The 21,903-nt window shown below is 36.3% G+C and overlaps 1 protein-coding gene and 1 pseudogene across 2 annotated transcripts in view; both read left to right on the forward strand.

Moving 5' to 3' along the window:
* Positions 1–21,903, forward strand: part of HDGFL3 (HDGF like 3) — a 73,469-nt gene that overhangs the window by 16,239 nt on the left and 35,327 nt on the right. The gene's annotated exons all lie outside the window — the stretch shown is intronic.
* Positions 4,134–4,616, forward strand: LOC132360309 (low molecular weight phosphotyrosine protein phosphatase-like; annotated as a pseudogene).

Below are 21,903 nucleotides of genomic sequence, written 5' to 3' on the forward strand. Positions count from 1 at the left end.
TGAATAGAAGTGGTCAAAGTGGACATCCTTGTCTTGTTCCTTATCTTATGCAGGAAATTTTAGACTTCCACAGTTAAGTATGACGTTAGCTGTGGGTTTTTCAGAGATGCCCTTTATCAGGTTGAGGGTGTTTCCTTCTATTCCTAGTTTGTTGAATGTTTTTATCATGGAAGGATGTTGGATTTTGTCAGATGCTTTTCCCACATCTATTGAGATAACCGTGTGATGTTTTGTCTTTTGTTCTATTAATATGATGTATTATATTGATTGATTTTTGTGTGTTAAACCAATCTCACATTCTTGGAATAAAACTTCTTGGTCATGGTGCATAATTCTTTTTATACATTGCTGGATTCTGTTTGCTAATAAGAAATAGAATCCCTGACACATGATGGTTGAACTTATAATTTTTCGACTTCATGACGGTACAAAAGTGATACACATTCAGTAGAAACCACACTTCAAGTTTTGAATTTTGATCTTTTCCCAGGCTAGCGATATGCAGTAAGATACTTTCTCCTGATGCTGGGCAGTGGCAGTGAGCCGTAGCTCCCAGTCAGCCACACTGTCACTAGGGTAAACAGCCAATACACTTAGAACCATTCTCTATCCATACAACCATTCTGTATTTCACTTTCAGAATGGCATTCCATAAATTACATGAGATGCTCAACATTTTATTATAAAATAGGCTTTGTGTTAGATTGTTTTGCCCAACTGTAGGTTAATGTAAGTGTTCTGAGCACATTTAAGGTAGGCTAGGCTAGGCTAAGCTATGATATTCGGTATGTTAGGTGTATTAAATGCATTTCTGTCTTAATGATAATTTCAGTTTATGATGGGTTTATTGGGATGTAACTCCATCATAAGTTGAGGGAGATCTGTATTTTTGTCATAGATTTTTGCATCTATGGTCGTAAGTAATATTGATCTATAGTTCTGTTTTCGTGTGATGTCTATTTCTGGGATCCTGGTATCAGAGTAATAAAGGCCTCAAAAAATGAGTTGGGGAGTGTTCCCTCCTCTTCTGTTTTTTGAAAGAGTTTGTGAAGGATTTGTATTAATTCTTTAAATGTTTGGTAGGATTCACCAATGAAGCTATCTGGACCTGAGCTTTTCTTTGTGGGTGTTTTTTTAATTTTAAACAGCTTTATTGAGATTTAACTGACAAAGTATTGTGTAAATTTAAGGTGTACAACGTGTTGATTTGATACACTTACACATTATAAAGTGATTACCCTAGTAGGGTTAGTTAGCACTTCAGTCACCTCACATAATTACCATTTCTTTTGTAGTGAGAACTTTTAAGATTTACTCTCAGCAACTTTCAAGTCTATACAGTATTGTTAACTATAATCACCATGCTGTATGTTAGATCCCCAAAACTTATTCATCTTATAACTGGAAGTTTGTATCCTTTGACCAACATCTCCCAATTTCCCCTACCCTCCAGTCCCTGGCAACCATCATTCTACTCTTGTTTCTATGAGTTGCCCTTTTTTAGATTCTTTGTGGTAGTTTTTTTTTTTATTACTTATGGTATTTTTTTATAATTCAATCTCTTATTATAGCTCTACTCACATTTTCTATTTCTTCTTCAGTGGGTTTCAATAGTTTGTGCCTTTCTAGGAATTTGTTCATTTTATCTAGGTTATCTAATTTGTTGCCATACAGTTATCCATACTATTCCCTGATAGTCATTTTTATTTCTGTAAGGTCAGTAGTAATGTTCTCTTTTCGTTCCTGATTTTAGTAATTTGAATCCTCTCTCTTTTTTCTTGGTCATTTTAGCCTAAGATTTGTCAATTTTATTGATCTTTTCAAAGAACTAACTTTTGGTTTCATTGATTTCCTGTATTTTTCTATTATCTATTTTACTTATTTCCACTCTAATCTTTATTTTTTTCTTCCTTTTATTTGCTTTAAGTTGGTGTGCTATTCTTTTTCCAGTTTCTGAAGGTAGAAGGTTAGGTTATTGATGTGTGATCTTCCTTTTTAATATAAGTGTACATAGCTATAAATTTCTCTCTAAGCATTGCTTTCACTGCATCCCATAAGTTTTGGTATATTATGTTTATGTTTTCATTCATCTACAAGTAATTTTAATTTTCCTTGTGATTTCTCCTTTGCCAATTGTTTAGTAGCGTGCTGTCTAATTTCTATGTATTTGTGAATTTCCCAAATTTCCTTTTATTAGTGATGTCTAATTTCATTACCTTGTGGTCAGAGAACATACTTTGTATGACTTCAGTCCTTTTAAATTCATTGAAGCATGTTTTATGACCTAACGTATGTTCTATTCTGGAGAATATTCCATGTAAACTTGAGAAGAATGCGTATTCTGCTGCTATTTAGTGAAGTGTTCTATAGATGTCTGTTAGGTCTAGTTAGTTTATAGTGTCTTCTGTTTCCTTTTTGATCTTCTGTCTAGTTTAGTTGTTCTATCCGTTATTTAGAGTGAGGTATTGAAGTCTCCATCCATTATTGTTGAATTGTCTATTCTCCTTTCAGTTCTGTCTGTTGTAGTAAGTCTTTTGTCTGATTTCTTTCACAACTTTGCTGATTTGGTAAAATGTGTGGTAAGCTTTCCAATTTTTAGATGCCCTAAAATAATTTCAATTTTTTAAAAAATTATTTTTGTTTATTTTTGGCTGCATTGGGTCCTCATTGCTGCATGCGGGCTTTCTCTAGTTGCAGCGAGCGGGGGCTACTCTTTGTCGCAGTGTGCTGGCTTCTCATTGCAGTGGCTTCTCTTGTTGCAGAGCACGGGCTCTAGGCACACAGGCTTCAGTAGTTGCAGCATGCAGGCTCAGTAGTTGTGGAGCACGGGCTTAGCTGCTCTGTGGCATGTGGGATCTTTCCGGACCAGGGTTCGAACCCGTGTCCCCTGCGTTGGCAGGCGGATTCTTAACCACTGCGCCACCAGGGAAGTCCCTAAAATAATTTATATTTAGCAAGCAAGCAAGTCTACTTCCAAGACTTGAAAGACCTTAAAACCACTTCAGGCCTGGAAACTTTTTGAGGGTTTTTTCGGGCATCTTTTAAATCAATTTCATGGTTATTGGTTTATTCACATGTTCTACTCTTCTTGAGTCAATTCTACCATTTTTATTTTCCTAGAAAAGTGTCTATTTCATAGATATAGTAAACCTTCTAGTGTAGAGTTTTATATATATATATATCATTCTATTATAATTTTTAGTCTCAGTCACTGTAGTTACATCTCATTACTAATTTTATATATTTAAAAAAAATTTTTGTATTTAGATTTGCCAAAGATGTGTCAGCTTTATTGTCATTTTTTTCACCAAAACTCTAGCTCTTGGTTTTTATTTCTCCCTTTTTTTTGGTTAATCAGTTCTCCTATTTTTTTCCCCCTACATCATAAATTTCTGATTTCATCTTCACTACCTTTCTTTTCTTTATTTCAAAAGTCATGAAATTCTTTGAAATTTTTTTTGAAAATGAAAATTTTTAAAGCTAGTTTTCTTAAGGTCAGATTTGGCTTCAACATGTAGATTTGGGTAATTGGTGTTTTATAATCATTTTCAACATAGATTTTAATTGTGATTTTCTTTTCTTTTTTGGCTTAAGAGATGTTTAGGAGATAATTTTAGAAATTATCATTGGTTAAACGTTTTTATACAATGTTTAAATTTGTTTTTTTAGCATGATTACCTTGTTATCAGAGTATGTAGTCTTTTAAACTATTTTTTAATTTGAGTTTTCTTTTAATATGTGATCAACTTTTTAAAAAATATTTATTTATTTACTTATTTGGCTGCACCGGGTCTTAGTTGCAGCGTGCAGGATTTAGTTCCCTGACCAGGGATTGAACCCAGGCCCCCTGCATTGGGAATGCAGAGTCTTAACCGCTGGACCACGAGGGAAGTCCCTGTGATCAACTTTTTTAAAGTGTTCTTTGTATTCCTAAAAAGAAGGCTTCTGTAGCACTCAATATTTAGAGATGCAGAAGTATAGCTACCATATCTATTATATTTCTACATATCTCTCACAATATTTTTGACTATTTCAGGGCTTAACTTGGCACATAAGTGTTTAGGACTTATAACTCCAGGGTAGTGTACCTTTTGTCAGAATATAATGATCCAAGTGGGCGCCTCTATGCGCGCGGGAAGATGGCCATACGGGTGACCAAGTCAGTGCTGTTCGTGTGTCTGGGTAACATCTGTCGATCACCCATCGCAGAAACAGTTTTCAGGAAACTTGTAACTGATCAAAACATTTCAGATACTTGGAGGATAGACAGTGCAGCAGTGTCCACGTATGAACTAGGAAACCCTCCTGATTATCGGGGGCAGGCTTGCATGAAGAAGCATGGTTATCCCCATGAGTCACGTTGCCTGGCAAGTTACCAAAGAAGTCTTTGCCACTTTTGATTATATACTATGTATGGATGAAAGCAACCTGAGAGATGTGAATAGGAAAAGTAATCAAGTTGAAAACTGCAGAGCGAAAATTGAACACTTGGGAGCTAGGATCCACAGGAACAACTCATTATTGAAGATCCTTATTATGTTAATGACGCTGACTTTGAGACCGTCTACCACCAGTGTGTGCGGTGCTGCAGAGCCTTGCTGGAGAAGGTTCACTGACCCGGTTCCAGTCCTGCTGCGGCCCAGGCTCGTCCCCATAGGCCCGCATTCTCAGTCGAGTGACATAGTGTCACCATTCCCTAGCCAAGGCCACAGCCCTTTCTTCAGTTGACTCACTGTTTCTTACTTTAAAAAATAATTGTAACAAGGCCCCTTTCTGTTTGTCCCCACTAGGTTTCCAGTATCAACTCTCATTTCTTTCCCAAACCCGGAGTTCCACTCGTGTACCTTAGTTTTGCCATATTTTCTTATATTTCTCAAACTTTGACACACTGCTCCCTCCTGCCACCCCAGGAGGTTCTACTATCCTTAGAAAGAATGGCACCTCCTCCAAGAAGCCTACCCTGAACTTTCCCTTTTAAGATTCTGTGCTCTGCAAAGGGGAAAGGTGGGCAGGAGAGATAAATTAGGAGTTTGGGATTAACATATACACACGGCTATATATAAAATAGGTAATCAACAAGGACCTACTGCATAGCACAGGGAACTCTACTCCATATCCTGTAATAACCTGTACGGGAAAAGAATCTGAAAAAGAATGGATATATGTATAACTGAATAACTTTGCTGTACACCTGAAACTAACACAATATTGTAAATCAACTATACTCCAATATAAAATAAAAATTAAATTAAAAAAAATTGTAGATGGAAATCAGTTGTGTTTGGCGGAAGAATAAATAAAAATTTTGATTCAGACAGTTTATGGGGTAAATGTTCTTAGACTAGTTGAACCTCCCACTTCACCGCAGTTACAAAAATAGTGGAACAAACAAAATAGTAGAGCAACAAAATAGAACATAATGAAGTAAAACATCACTGTAAGGCCCATCAGCATCTGATCCCATCGGCACTTCCCAGAATCTGCACTACGTCTTCCCTCTGTGTGGATGGGGCCCCCTGCCTTGCACTACCTCTTGATGCCAGGGCCTGGTGTCCAGTGATGTTGGTGAGAAGTGTTCATACATGCTCACAGTGCACACTTGTGCATTTACAGGACAGGAAGGAGGAAGATTTGTGGGATTAATCTTTAGCACCTTCACTCCTTAGTTTGTGTCTGTTTAGTTTATTTCATAAGGAAGTTAGCTTATTTGTTCCCATTTGAACCACTTTGCCTCTGGAAATGTAATTATGTCCGGGAATAAGGACACTTGTGTGCTGGTTTACCTTAGGTTAGTTTGAGGACTGTGCCTGCTTTTACATGCATGTAATTAACCTGAATGTCAAATATAGATCAGCTTAGGTGGGAAAAAAATAATAAGTTGGGAAAAGTCCTTTTATATTGGAATGCTTAAATATTGATATGTTAAGTATTCTTTTATCAGTGCTTAGTTTATAGGCAAATATTGGTAATTTCTGTGCACTTGGAGATGACTGATCTAAAATTCCTATGAATATATGTCAGAAAAGATTGTTTTCAGATAAACTGGGGAAATTACAAAAAATACATATATAACGATCCACTCTACCATTTCATACTTTTTTAGCTTGTAAGTTATGGTACTTGTAACTTGTAACCTGCTTTTATTTTTGTATACATTTGGCTGTTGTGTCTTTATCCAACCTTTCACTCATAACTTTTCTTTCCTGTTTTAAGATGTAAATTGTATAAACAGTATATATGTAGCTTAATGTTTTTTGACCACCCCTGGGAGATTTTCCCCTATTCCACTCTTTGTTAACAGACTTCCTCAAGATTTTATCTACTTTTTTGGTTAGCAGAAATGCTTCCTGGTTTTAAACAGTTTGTTGTGTAACATTCTTAATTTCTGTCATTGAAACTTTCATCTTTTTAATTTCCAGTTATTTCCTTGTGAAGGCGGGGCTGTGTGAATTGTGTAACACTAGTGTTCCATCATCATATTCCCATTAAGTGTTCATTGAGTGTATACTCTGGGTTAGTCTCCATGATAGACTTGATAGACTTAGCATTACAAAAATGAATGAGACATGACCTTACCTTGAAAAAGCTTGAGATAGGTTAAGGAAGAGAACCATAGATGCATAAAGGAAAAGAATAAAAGTGAGATGTGTGCAGAAAGTGATGAGAAGATTTTCCTATCAACAAGGCAGCTAGACTAAATGTACAAGTAATAAAACTGACCAACCCAGAAGGAACATGAAAAAGAGAATAGAGACATTTTTTATTGGCATTTCCTTACTAAAAGGCTGGGTTTCAGCCCTTTTGTGGTTATAGGACATTGAAATGCAGTTTTTAGAACTATTTATTGTCCTATTATTTGTAATAGGACTTACACAATTTAACTGTTATAGAGAGAGAACACTGCATCTTGAATGGACCTTCCTTTACATTTTGTGCTATTGCTTCCTGCCTCCCTGCAGTCAGTTTTGAAGTCGTTAATGAAAAGTTTAGTGATAGTACCTTCTGAGACATAAGATTTAAGATGACTTCCAGTGTTGTTACTTTGAGGAGAGGGATGAGAAAACTAAAATGCATTAAACTTCTTGACCAAGTGACTTTCTCAGAATTACAGAGCAAGTTAGTAGGAAGAACTGCAGTACAATCCATTGCCCTCTTTACTCACCTGCGTAGGATGAGAGCGAGAAGTGAAAGAAAATACGGAATTCACTCTAACCATTTTGACAGTTAGACAGAAACCCTTATTTAATTTAGAAAATTTAAGGCTCAGGTAAGAAAAGGGTTTAAGACCAGTCTTAGGATGAGATATTTATGTGCTAATTGTAATTTTTTCTTTTTAATTGTGTTAAAATATACATAACATAAAATTTACTATTTTTAAGTGGACAATTCAGTGGTATTAAGTACATTCACATTGTTGTGTAACCATCACCATCATCCATCTTCAGAACTTTTTCATATTGCAAAACTGAAACTCTGTACCCATTAAACAGTAACTCCCCGTTCTCCTCTACCCCTAAACCTTGTCAGCCACCATTTTACTTTCTGTCTCTATGAATTTGACTTCTCTGTGTACCTCATATAAGTGGAATCATACAGTACATGTCTTTTTTGTGACCGGAGTATTTCACTTAGCATAATGTCCTCAAAGTTCATCCACGTGGTAGCATGTATTAGAATTTCTTCCTTCTTGAGGCCGAATAATATTTTACTGCGTGTATATCCCACATTTTGTTTCTTCATTCATTCGTTGATGAAAACCTGGAATGCTTCCACCTTTTAGCTATTGTGAATAATGCTGCTATAAACGTGTGGGTACACATATCTCTTCGATACCCTGCCTTTAATTCTTTTGGGTATATACTCAGAAGTAGAATTGCTGGGTCATATGATAATCCTATTTTTAATTTTTTTTAGGAAATACCGTACTGTTTTCCATAGGGACTGCACCATTTTACATTCCCACCAGCAGCGCACAAGGGTTCCAGTTTCTCCATATCTTTGCCAACACTTTATATTTTCTGGGGTTTTTGTTTTTTGTTTTTTGGGTTTTTTTTTTTTGAAAGTAGCCATTTTAATGGGTATGAAGTGATATCTCATTGTGGCTTTGATTTGCGTTTCCTTAATGATTATCCATGTTGAGAATGTTTTCATGTGCTTTATTGGCCATTTGTATATCTTTGGAGAAGTATATCTTCAAGTCCTTTGCCCATTTTTTAATTGGGTTATTTGGCGGGGTTTGTTATTGAGTTGTAAGAGTTCTTTATATATTCTAAATATTACTAACTCCTTATTAGATACATGATTTGCAAATATTTTTCCCACTATGTGGACTCCCTTTTCACTCTGTTGATCATTGTGCTTGTTGTTATTTGTTTATTTATTTATTTATTTTTAAGTCTTTATTGAATTTGTTGCAGTATTGCTTCTGTTCTGTGTTTTGGTTTTTTAGCCATGAGGCTTGTGGGATCTTAGCTCCCAGACCAGGGGTCGAACCCACACCCCCTGCATTGGAAGGCAAAGTCTTAATAAATGGACCGCCAGGGAAGTCCCTGTAATTTATTTTAAAATAAGCAAAGAACAGGACTCTGAACAGATATTCCTGGGACAGTGAGTTTTTATGGACATCCATATGCAGCATACGTGGGGAAAGCAAGAGCAGTGAAATATGAGGTCCTGGGGTCATTGTGATCTTATCAGAAAGATGAAAAGGTAAGAATGAAGACAAAGCACAAGTTTGCCCAGGCCTAGCCTTATATGAGGCAGTTGGGTATAATTGAGAACAAGGAAAATGAGATACAGTGTTCAGAAAATGCCTGTGAGTGATTATTTAAATGTTTAAATGAGCTTTTGCATAGATGAGGCAGTCAAGATGGTTTGGCTCAGCTACCACCTTTATTTGTCAAAAACAGGCATAGTTTAAGACTATTATATGCTTTAATTTTGTTTTATGTGTAGAATTATTCTAATTTACAAGTGATGAATTTCATCCCTGAGACATAAACTGAAGGAAAGAATCTCTGAGAAAATTATCCTGTGGAATTTTTGGTGTTTTCTTCCTACTGTCTACTTTCTATTATTAAATATTTGTTTAGCAACCCTGTCAGGAACACAGTCATTACATTTTTGGGGGGTTTGTTTTTTGCTTTTTTTATTTATTTTTTGGTAGATTGGTGCTTTTGGCAGAAAGACAAAACTAATTTCACATCTTTATCCTTAAAAAGAGATAAATTACAATTGGATACATTTAGGAGATGGTTCTAAATCCTTAGAATATTATTAATGCTGCTATAGGTTAACTTTCTGAGGCACTTCATGGATTATCATACTTGTACTTTGCTTCTGTGATTTTGCCTTTTGTTTGATATCAGCAGTCTAGGGCATAGGTCCCTTGTTTTCAGAGCCATTCAGGATAATTGCTTCTATACTAAATTTGAAAGTATGCAAAGAGTATTTGCTTTTTCCAACCTTTATGGTGTTTCTTCCCTTTCTCGCTGGCTTTTTTAAAGTCCTTTTATGCTATGCCTTATGATTGTCCAAAGCCTTTCTTTATGGTACTGTAACACGTCTGTGTTCTTTAATTTTTTTTTTTTTTTTCAGTAAAGAACATTAGGTTGTGAACAATGACTCTATTAAATAAGAATAGCCAGAGTAAAGAGTATGTAAACACCTCAGGTAACAAGCAGAATCAATAAATTAGTCAAATAGAAGACAGACTTTGAAGAACATATCTAGAAAGCAAAAGAAGTGTTTGGAGACAAATATAAGGGAAGAGATGATACACAACAAGTATATTTCAGAGAGAGAGTCAGCTTGCTAACAACATGAACTCTAGAAGACAGGACAGATATTTCAAAATTAATTATCTGAAGTATAATAAAGGAAAATGTCTAGACTTCGATTAAGAAAGACCTATCATTGGAAATAGATAAGGCTGATCACATTTTAGATTCTAATACATATTTTGGTTAAAGTTTTATATCTTATACTAAATTTATAATTCTTTATGCTTCCAATCAAGGAGTGAGGGTTAAAAACAGTATATTAGCTTGTCAAGATTCACAATAAACTATGTTGGGATTTTGATTGAATTTGAATTATATTTATGGATTAATATGGAAAAATTAACATCTTATTTAGGTTTCTAATACATGAATGTGGTCTATTTCTTCATTTATGTGGGCTTTCTTAAATGCTTTTAAATTGTTTTATAAGTCTCTGTACATTCTTAGGTATCTTATACTTTTTGTTGCTGTTGTAAATGAGTGTTTGTTTTTAAATTATGGTTTTGTTTTGTTGTCCTTTAAAATATACATGGAAGGGTAGATAACCAAGACAAGACATTTCTGAACAGTAAGAACAAGATGGTGGGACTTGTCCTATCAGATATCAAAATGTAGAATTGTTCAAATAGTAGTTAATAGTAAATTAAGACAGTGTTTGGCTCAGGGAGAGTTGTACTGACCAGTAGAACAGAATGGTTACCCAGAAACTGGTCCACAGATATATGGAACCATGCTATGTGACAAGGGTGGCATTGCAGGTAGGGGAGGGGGGATATGGAGAGAGTATTTTTAAACAATGCTAGGATGATTAGTTATCCATATGAGTTAATTATATAGTATCCATATGAAGATGGATCCCTATTTCATACTATATGCAAAGATCATTTCTACATAGATGAAAGTGTAAAAAGCTTTTAAAGCATATGGGGAGAATATATTATATCCCTGGAGTAGGGAAGAATTTTCTATGACAACACAGAAAAAAACTAGCCATGGAAGGAAAAATTGATAAATTTTAGTACGTTAAAATCAAGTGCTTCTGTTGAATTAAAAAATCCTTTAATGAACTTGAAAATATAAGCCACAACCTGGAGGAAGTTGCTACATACAGAACCAGCAAAGCTTTAGTATACAGAATGAATCAATAAGAAAAAGACAAATAGCTGGATAGTAAAATAGGCAAAAAGACATGAACAGCCATTTCATAGAAGAATTACATAAGGCCTATACATATAGTTAAAGATGCTCAACCTTATTAGTAGTTAGGGAAATGCAACTTAAGATCATAATGAGATTGCCAAAAATTAAGAGATTTTCCAATATCATATGTTGGAGAGGATGTGGATCAACAGGAATTTATTTTTGGCCATTATCTGTGTTTTATTAGACTCCGTGATTTTTTATTTGAGTATTTTTTTTCTTTTTTTTAATTGAAGTATAGTTTACAATGCTGTGCCGATCTCTGCTGTGCAGCAGAGTGACTCAGTTATACACATACAGACATTCTTCTTTAAAATTCTTTTCCATTATTGTTTATCCCAGGAGATGGGATATAGTTCCCTGTGCTATACAGTAGGACCTTGTTGTTTATCCCAATAGGAATTCTTTTATTAATTTTTTAAAATTTTTATTTATTTATTTTTGGCTGCATTGGGTCTTCGTTGCTGCCCACGGGCTTTCTCTAGTTGTGGTGGCTTCTCTTGTTGCGGAGCAGGGGCTCTAGGCACGCAGGCTTCAGTAGTTGTGGCTCGCGGGCTTAGTTGCTCTGCAGCATATGGGATCTTCCCGGGCCAGGGCTCGAACCCGTGTCCCCTGCATTGGCAGGAGGATTCTTAACCACTGCACCACCAGAGAAGTCCAGCAAGAGGAATTCTTGTACACCACTGAAGGAGTATAAATTGGTCAACCACTTTGGAAAACAAATTAGCTTTATGTTATGAAGTTGAATTTTGCATACTTTCTGACTCAACATCTGTAATCCTAGAGAAACTCACATGTGTGTACTAGAAGATGTGTACAAGAATATTCACACCAACATGATTCATAATAGCAAAAAAACTTGGAAGTAACCCAAATGTCCTTGACAGAGAATGGAAAATTAAATGGTGGTATATTGATGTAAAAATATTAAACATTAAAAACGAATGAACTACAGCTATATATTGGTTCCTTTCAATGTAATTAGGCTAGCTTTGCAATGATCGGTGTCAAAAAATAATAAAGCAACATTTAGTCATTCTTGAAAAAAAAAAAATTACACTGAATTCCTGCTATGTGCCAGGCACTGTTTTGGGTGCTAGGGATTTAGTAGTGAACGAGAATGGACATGTTTTCTGTCCTCATAAAGCTTATGTTTTAGTTTAGAGTGGGATAGATGACTAAGCAAGCAAGCAAAGCAATCTGTAATTTAATGTAACCATAAGAGATATGGAAAAAGATGAAGCAGGCAAAGAGGATAGCATATGATGTGATGCTGTGTGGGTGTGTGTTTCTGCACAATCAAGGAAGGGTTTTCTGAAAATGTGACATTTGAGCAGAGTCAATGTTCGAGAGGAAGGAGTTGTACAGCTCTGGGGTAAAAGTTGGAATGAGCTTGGCATATTCAAGGAAGAGCAAGAAGGCAAATGAGACTAATACAGAATGAGCTAGGGCTAGGGGCAGAAGGGCGGGAGATGAGTTCGAGGAGGTAGACAAAATTCCTATCATGGGTCTTACAGCTTTAGCAATGAGTTTAGAATTTTTAAAAATATGGCAAGTCACTGGAGTGTTTCGAGCAGAATGACATGATCTGACTTATGTTTAGGATCTGAAGAATTGATTGTTGGGGGCAGAGGTAGGGGCTAGGGAGGTGGATGCAAAGGGCCCAGTTAGGAGCCTTTTGTAGAAGTTTAGGCATTAGATGATGGTAGAGTAGACCAGAGCGGACAGAAGTGGATGTAGAAAGAAATGGTTAGTTTGGTGATATATTTGAGGGGGTATAATTGAAAGGAATTAGTGTTATTGAGACATATCTGTATGGGAGAGAAGTAAATCAATAATGACTTCCAGGTTTCGAATATGAGCAGCTGGTTGGACAGTGATGTCATTTACTCACATTAGAGAATACTGAAAGATAAATGGGTTAGGCCATAAGATTAAGAGTTGAAATGCCTATGAGACACTGAGGTAGGTGAGTCTGACGCTCAAAAGGGAGGTCTGGATTTTGGGGGTAGAAATATGAGACTCATCAGTGTATAGATGGCATTCAGAACCATGGAATTGGATGAAATCACCAGGGGAGTAAGTCTGTGTAGAGAAGAGGAGCTGTGAAAAGAAGACTGAAAAGAAGTGGATGGTGAGAAAGGAAAAAAAAAAAATCAGGAGAGTGTAGTATCCTGGAACTCAAGAGAAGAAAATGTTTCAATGGACATATTATATAATAGAGAAATATATTTGCAATGGAGAGTATAGATATCAGGTTAATATATTACAGATGAATGGTAAAAAGACAGAAGCCTATAGAGAAATGCAAAAATGATATGAATAGGCAATTCACTGAAGGGCAAATCCTAATAGCCAATAAACCTATGAAAAGATGCTTAACCTCACCATTAATCAGGGAAATGCAAATTTAAAAGAGCAGTAATGCCTAATGCTGTCAAAGATTGGAAGGGAGGTCATTTTCATATCTTGGTGGAAAAGTGAATTATTATAACCTTTTTTGAAAGCAGTCTGGCAATATCTATTAAAATGAAAAATACCTCTAATATATGATCCAACAGTCTCACTCCTGGAAATCGTATCTCATGGAAATAGAAGCACCAGTGCATAAAAATCTAAGTATGTTTACTGTAGCCTTTTTTAAGGGCAAAAACACTAAAAATAAGGTAAATTCCTTATTTAACATTCCTCAGGAAAAAGTTGGGTAAATTATAGGTTATCCAATCACTGGATTATTATGCAGTCATTAAAAATAAATGAGTTAAATCTATGCCAGTTGACTTCAAGGACTTTTAATAATGCAGAGAATTTGATAAAATGTGATTCATTTTGTGTGCATGTGTGTGTGAGAAACACCGTAGTCGCCCCCCCCCCACAAAAAAAACACTTCTGCCTGTGTATAAAATATTTGTCTATGAACATGGAGAAAAGCATACTTTGCTATGAATAATCATGTCTCGATATTCTCAGGAGGATTGTTTCCAGTACCTCTGCATATACCAAAATCTGCAGACACCCAAGTCCTTTATATGTAACCTACATACATCCTCCCATATACTTTATATCATCTCTAGCTTACTTATAATACCTAATACAATGTAAATGCTGTATAGTTACCAGCACTTGGCAAATTCAAGTTTTGCTTTTTTGGAATTTTCTGGAATTTTTTTTCTCAAATAATTTTCATTCCACGGTTGGTCGAATCAGCAGATGAGGAACCATGACTTTGAAGGTTCCAACTGTAATCATTACCTTGGGATAAGTAGGTCTGAGAGAGGTTGTAGAGGTAAACCTCCACTCACCTACCACTCAATACGTACATGCACACACACACACACGTCTCTATTTAAAAGAAAAAGGATCTCCATGATAAAACAGCTTCTGTAACATATCCCATTTATGTAAAATATATGTGCATGTATATAAAAGACATGAAAAGATAGTCACCAAAATGATAATCTAAAGTATAATTAATTTTTTTAAATAAAATGCTAAATTGGGATATACTTGTCATCATTTTTTTCTCCTTTCAATACTGGTTCAGATGGAGAATCTTGATATTGATCAGATAAATTCAATTTTCAGATAGAATAAAGATAATTTTGAAAAAATGTTACAAGATTATTATCATTTTGTGCTTTTCACTAACTTCTGTTTCAACATCCATATTTCTTTTGCAGTCTTAACAAACAGTTTGTTTTGGATATAAGCTAAATAATATGAGACAAAGAATAAAAATTAGAACAGATTAATGGTCAAATCCAGAAGCAGCTAGCTGTGTTCAGTTAAGTGATAAACCTAACTGAATATTTCAGTCGTGAACACACTTACCTACTATTGCTACACATACTTGCTCAGTAGATACGAAGAGGCTCTCATACTGTTCAGTTTTAGAAAGAAAGTATTTAAATTATTGTATTTATTGATTTTTAAATTGAAATTGAAACAGATACCATGACTGTCATTAATAATGCAAACTTCTCAGAGCACTGTGAAGACCTCTGGGTTTGGAAACTACCATTTACAAAATGTTGGATTCTAGCCTAGCTGATTTTCTCTTGCCTTGTCTTCATGCATCACTTAGTATTCATCTTGACCTGCCCCCACCTTTGCTGTTTCTCTCTATGATTTAGCTGCTCTGACTTCTTTCTTTCCTCATGTTGCTTTTTTGAAGCTTTGTTTTGCCTCTACTCTGTTCAGACCCATTTTGTGATGCTAACATTGCTCCAGTCCCTTTGGATGAAGTCCTATAACTTTTCTGATCACTCTCTGCTAATGAGAAGTCCTCAAAGCAGTTCTAGTACAAAAGCAGACTAAGTTCAATAATGAATATGGTCAATTCTGTATAATTATTTAAAACTTCAAACTTTATTTAAAGCCAAAATTTCTCCCTACCAAAGGTTGGCCTACTGTATTAAGAGGGGGGGAGTCAACTAATTTTTTTGACCTTACTTAATGTATTGACTGCTCATCCAACATTCTTCAGCCCTCTAGGATTGAAATGGGTAGAAGGTAGCAGGAAAGTTCTTATTAGACTAATAGCTGTTGTGAGCTGGCGTTGATGCTGTCTGGACTGGGCAGCTGTTTAGAGCTGATTCTTTTGCTCATGAATTCTTTTGTACTTTCTTTAGAGCTACCCTGTTTTACCTTTTGCTACATAACAGATTACTCCAAAATTTACTGGCTTAAAACAATAAACATTTATTATTTCACAATTTCTGTGGATCAGGAATCTAGGCGTGGCTTACCTGGACCTTCTGCCTCTGTGTCTGTCATAGTCATCTTACGGCTTGACTAGGGAATGGATTTGCTTCCAAGCTCACTGCAGGAGTTGTTGTCAGGATTCAGTTCCTCATGAGTTATTGACTTTAAAGGCCTTATTTCTTCATGAGCTGTTGGCCAGAGCCATCCCTGGGTTCCTTGCCACATGGGCTTCTCCACAGAGCAACTCATGATATGGCAGCAAGTTTCCTTAGAGCAAGCAATCAAGAGGGCAAGTGTCTGCAAGCTGGAAGTGACAGCCTTTTTTAACGCAGTCTTGGAAGTGACATCCCATCACTTTTGCCATATTCCATTCATTAGAAGTAGATAACTAGATCTAGCCCACACTCAAGAAGAGGGGATTACACAAGGCCATGAATACCAGGAAGTGAGGATTATTGGGAACCATTTTAGAAGCACCCTACCACCCCACCTCCAGTAATCCTGGGATTATCTATCTCACCTTCACTTCTCTTGATACAGGCAAATGTATCTCCTATGAATAGGCACTTAGTCCAGTCCCTCCTCCCTAGACATGTCACGGTACATTTCTGCCTTCTTTCTGCTGTGGTCCCCTCACCTCCACATGGCCCTCTTGGATAGGATTTAAGACAACTTTCATACTACAGTAAGTCCCCTACATACGTATAACAAGTTCCATTCCAAGAGCGCGTTCATAAGTTTAGTTTGTTCGTTAAGTCCAACAAAGTTAGCCTAGGTCCCCAACTGACACAATTGGCTATATAGTACTGGAACAGGTTTATAATACTTTTCACACAAACAATACATAAAAAAAAACACAAGAAAGAAAACATTTTGACTCTTACAGTACAGTACCTTGAAAAGTACAGTAGTACAGTACAAGAGCTGGCATCCAGGGGCTGGCATCAAGTGAACAGGCAAGAAGAGTTACTGACTGGAGGAGGGAGAGGAGGTAGGAGATGGTAGAGCTGAAGGATTATCAGCAATAGGAGATGGAGGGCAAGCTGCAACATCACTCACACCTGACGTCGATGGCACAGATTCTGGTTCCTTGCTGGATTCAATTCTATCTACCCTCTTGAAAAGACAACCCAGTGATGTCTGGGTACTAGCTCTTTTTTTCTCATCATAGATGACACAGTAGCACATGATTGCATTCTGAATGGCTGCTGCAAGCTTCGTGTACTGTTCTACGTTCGGGTCCTGTGCCTCAAAAACTAACAGTGCCTCCTCAAATAACAGAAAATCCCCTTGCCATTTCCTGCATCGTGAATCTTCGGTTCTTCCGTTAATTCTTCCTCTTGTCTCTCTTTGTCCTTTTTCTGGGCCTCCAGTTCCATCAGGTCCTCATTAGTAAGCTCCTCATGTTGCACAGCAAGGAGTTCAGTGAAGTCATCCTCTTGGAGATCTAGCTCCAACTTCTCGCTGAGGGTCACTAAGTTGCTGAAGACTTCTTTGGACTCCTCATCCACCTTCTCACAGCCACAAAAATCGTGAACAAACTGTGTGAACAAAAGTTCTTCCAAACCCCATTCATGGTGATGGCTGTAACCTCACGCCAAACAAAGTCAGTGTTTTTTCTGGCCTTGTAGATGTTACAGTCCTTCCAAAATTGTCGCAAGGTTGTTCCTGGTTTGTCACTCGTCTTTACTGCCTGATGAAAAGTGTGATGCAAATAATATTTTGAAAGTCACTATAACTCCCTGGTCCATAGGTTGGATAAGTGACGTAGTATTCGGTGGCAGATAACACTACTTTGACGTTGGGATGAAAGTCATCCATGAATGGGGGATGGCCTGGAGCACTGTCAAGCAGCAATAGAATGTTGAATGGGACGTCCTTCTCCAAGCAATATTTCTCTACCTCTGGGATAAAGTGGTGGAAAAACCAGTCCTGGAAAATGGCCTGTGTAACCCAGGCTTTGGGGTTACTCTTCCACACAACAGGAAGAGCCCTTGGCTATATTTTTAAAGGGCTCTTGGGTTCTCTGAATGATAAACTAAGAGAGGCTTCAGCTTCATATCACTGGAAGCATTGCCACCAAACAACAAGAGTTAGCCTGTCCTTTGCTGCTTTATAGCCTGGCATCAACTTTTCCTCCTTACTGATGTAACTTCGGTCTGGCATCTTCTTCCAGTACAGTCCTGTCTGATCCACATTAAAAACCTGCTTGGGTAAATATGCGCCTTCATCAATAATTTCTTGAAGCATTTCAGGAAATTCCTGGGCAGCTACCATATCTTCACTCGCTGCCTCAACACTTAACTTTTACATTGTGAAGGTTGACTGTAACCTTGAACCAATGAAACCAGCCATGGTTGGCATTAAAAGATGCACCCTCTGATTCTTCACCGTGTTTCAAGTCTTCATAAAGGCTTTTAGTTTTCTCTTGAATCAGCATTAAGCTGAGCAGGACTCAACGCTGATGCTGATCCTGCATCCACACACTGAGAAGTTTCTCCATATCCTCCATCACTCTTCCACGCTTCTTCAATATTATTGTCAACATCATCAGCACAGCAGACTTCACATTTTTCATGATCGCGCTTGTTCTTTAGGATCATGCTGATGGTTGAACGAGTCGTAAGAACGAGCAACACCTACCATCTTTTCGCCTCGTTCCACTCTCAATTATTTTCACTTTTGTTTACATCATTACCGCTTGGCGTTTCTTAGCAGTACCAGCTACATCACTGCTGCTTTTACGCTTGCTTCCAGACATCCTGACTTGAAATAAAGATATTGTACTACCGTACTCTCTACAGTGCTATATGGTAAAGTACACGAAAGCACAACCACTTGTAGAGAATGCATGCATGTGACAATGTATACCAGACACGTGAACTACCTTACGTGGTTGGACGTGCGGACGCATGTTTGCATCTTTAAAAGTTCACAACTTGAAGGTTCATATGTAGAGGACTTACTGTATCTCTAGCTAATGGTCCATGGAAGACTTGCATTCTTACCACAAGAAACTCTTGAAGTGCAAGCCAATCTCAGTGCATTCATCACCCATTTCACTCTGCCATCAGAGGAACTGACCAGGAAGTCCTGTACTCTTTCTCAGGATTTCTCAGACCTGAGTCAAACACCAGTCTCCTGTGACTCCCAAGCTCTAGAAGATATATCTTAAGCTCTCCAAGTAGTCTTGTTGAAACTTCTTTCCCTAGGTCAAGGTCCTTGGGGAAAAGAAGCTTTTTCCAAAAATCCTCTCCTAATCTCTATCTCTTTTCTTTCCTTCTCCAACCTTTCTTTGTTTTGTTTTCTTATTGTGCTAGAGCTAAAGTTTACAAAGTTTTTTGCCCACATTCTTTGCAAGTTTGGCATGGTGGTTACTCACCTCATTTTGGAATGTATTATCTATTGTCTTAGATCTTCAGCTGAAACTGACACTCTGGTAGTTCCATATCAACATCCTGTTTTACATGCTGTTTGCCTGCTTCCTCCTCCTTCTTTGAAGGCGTCTCCCTTGGATAGTTGCCTACAGTCACTATAACAAGAAAAGTGATTAGTAACTAATTTATTAAACCAAACAGTAAAACCTAATAGAGAAAAGATGGAGGGAAGATTGGGAAAGGGAAGAAGAGAGGGGAAAGCACTAAATATTTTGTTTCAGATTAGAATAAATAGGTAAATATTATCTTAATATTATTGTGTAAATATTATTTTAATAGTGTTCTTGAAATATAGGAAGTACTTAGTGAATTAAAAATGAGGTATTTGAGTTATAATTCATGTAATAAAAATAAACATGAAGAGAAAAAATAGGCATAAAAAGCCAGACATTATGTTACAAACATAAATGGTTCTCCATTTGGATTGATAAATAAAACCCAGCAATGCAGTGTTTAAAAGAGACCGATCTAACACAAAATAGTAGAAGACAAAAATTCGCCCCAATTGGAAAGATCTATTTATCAGATTTGAATAAAACAAGAAATGGCAGTAATTTATATCATATAAAATAGAATTTAAGGGGAAAAAAACAGATATTATATATCATTTTTTGTTGACAACATAAAGCTTGATGAGTTGACACCAAAAATAAAAGATGTTCCCAAATTGGTACAAATACTGTGAATTAGATTCACAAGTGTCTGAATTTAGTTTAGCATGATTGTTTTTCTTTACATTTTTTTGATGGGGGAAGCAGGGTTTGGAGGATATGAGTAAAGCAGTGAATTCTCTCCCCATTAAAATGTGCTATATAAAATCTTGCATATAATTAAGGAAATTTTGCTGGAGGAAGACCAGCTAAGACTCCTTACTAGGGAAATGGAAAAGGGAAGGCTAAATTCTGCAAATATAGTGTCCTTAGAAATTCAAACCAAGTATATAACTGGAGACTCATTCCAAACCCCCCTTGTAGTGGGAAAAGGTGCCTTTATATCTGATCAGATGAGGTTCTCATTGGTTCAGAGGGGCTGACGGTTTAAAGGAAAAGTCATCCAGCACACATAGACAGTAGAGTCTGGAAGTTTAATTGTCCATTTGCTCTTTACCTAATAGAAATTCCATTCTGCAATTATTTTTTTAATCAGACTTGCCAGGGCAAGCCCTAAACATCAATGTTTTTATTGGGTTACTCTGACAAAATAATATTTTTGTTTATTTTTAATTTCAGAAGAAATGTTTTATAGCACTACCATTCCTACCCCATTGAGATAACTAGCATTGATAGTTTGGCGTGTACCCTTCCTAATGTTTTCCTCCACTTACATAAGCATTCACATGCACGCATGGTTTTATGTAGTTAACATTTTTTATCCTGCAGCTTGCTCTTTTCACTTGTCCTAACATTTTTTATCCTGCAGCTTGCTCTTTTCACTAGTCCTTGATATATTGCTAGCTTTCCAAGTCAATGCACATAGATCTTGGCTATGGATGTGCCATACTATGGCTGCACCATAATTTAGTTAACCATTCCTACACTGATGGCCCGTTAGTTGTTTCTTTGGCAGGAGAGCCTCAGTGAACATACTGGTTTGTTTATGTTTACATACTCACTCATGTTCTTATTTCTGTAGGATAGATTGGTTCCTAGAAGTGGAATTGTTAGGCCATGTGGTATGTATGTTTTAATTTTATAATATATGCAATCATATCAATTTCTTAAATGTTTGTAGCAGTTTATAGTCCTAGTAATTATTTATGTGGGTGCTCATTTCCCTACACTTACTATTAGGCACATTTCTAGCTTAAGAAAATAATTCATAGAATTATTTTGTGACTTGTGAAATCACAAAAGTAATACAAGAGAAAATATGGGATAATTTTTGGGTAATCTTAAAGTAGGAAAGGACTTTTAAGCAAGATACAAACCCATAAGCCACAAAGGAAATGATTAATAGCTGTTACTATATAAAAATTAAGAAATTTCTGCTAGCAAAAAAAATTTTGCAGATGAAGTCAAGACAAATGATAAATGGGTAAAAAACATAACAAATGGTAGGAAAAGGGCTGACATAGATAGGTAGACAGACAGACAGGCATACAAACAAAATGAGCTTTTACTGATCAGTAACAAAACTAGACAACAACCCAGTAGAAAAATGGGCACGGGATATGAAAAAGCAGTTTATAGAAAACATAATACAAATAACTTTTTAACATATGAAAAGATGTTCAACATCATCTATAATTAAGAAAGTACAAATCAAAACAAAACAGCATTTTTCACATAGCAAATTTAGATAAGATAAAAAGATAATAAATTATTCATTATTAGTGAAGATGTAGGGATTTAGGGACTCACATGATTGGTGGAAGTGCAATCACTAATTGACAATTTGGTGGTTTTAAAAACTTTAAAAATTTTTTTAAATTGAAGTATAGTTGATTTACAATGTTGCGTTAGTTTCAGGTGTACAGCAAAGTGATTCAGTTTTATATATATATTCTTTTTCAGATTCTTTTCCATTATAGGGTATTATAAGATATTGCATATAGTTCCCTGTGCTATACAGGAGGTCCTCCTTGTTTATCCATTTTATATATAGTAATGTGTATCTGTTAATCCTAAACTCCTAATTTATCCCTCCCCTGCCTTTCCCCTTTGGTAACCATAAATTTGTTTTCAATGTCTGTGAGTCTGTTTCTGTTTTGTAAACAAGCTCATTTTGTATCTTTTTTTTTTTTTTTTAAGATTCCATATATAGTGATATCATGAGATATT

This window comes from Balaenoptera ricei, chromosome 2 (assembly GCF_028023285.1).
Source record: "Balaenoptera ricei isolate mBalRic1 chromosome 2, mBalRic1.hap2, whole genome shotgun sequence".
NCBI classification, from domain to species: Eukaryota; Metazoa; Chordata; class Mammalia; order Artiodactyla; family Balaenopteridae; genus Balaenoptera; species Balaenoptera ricei.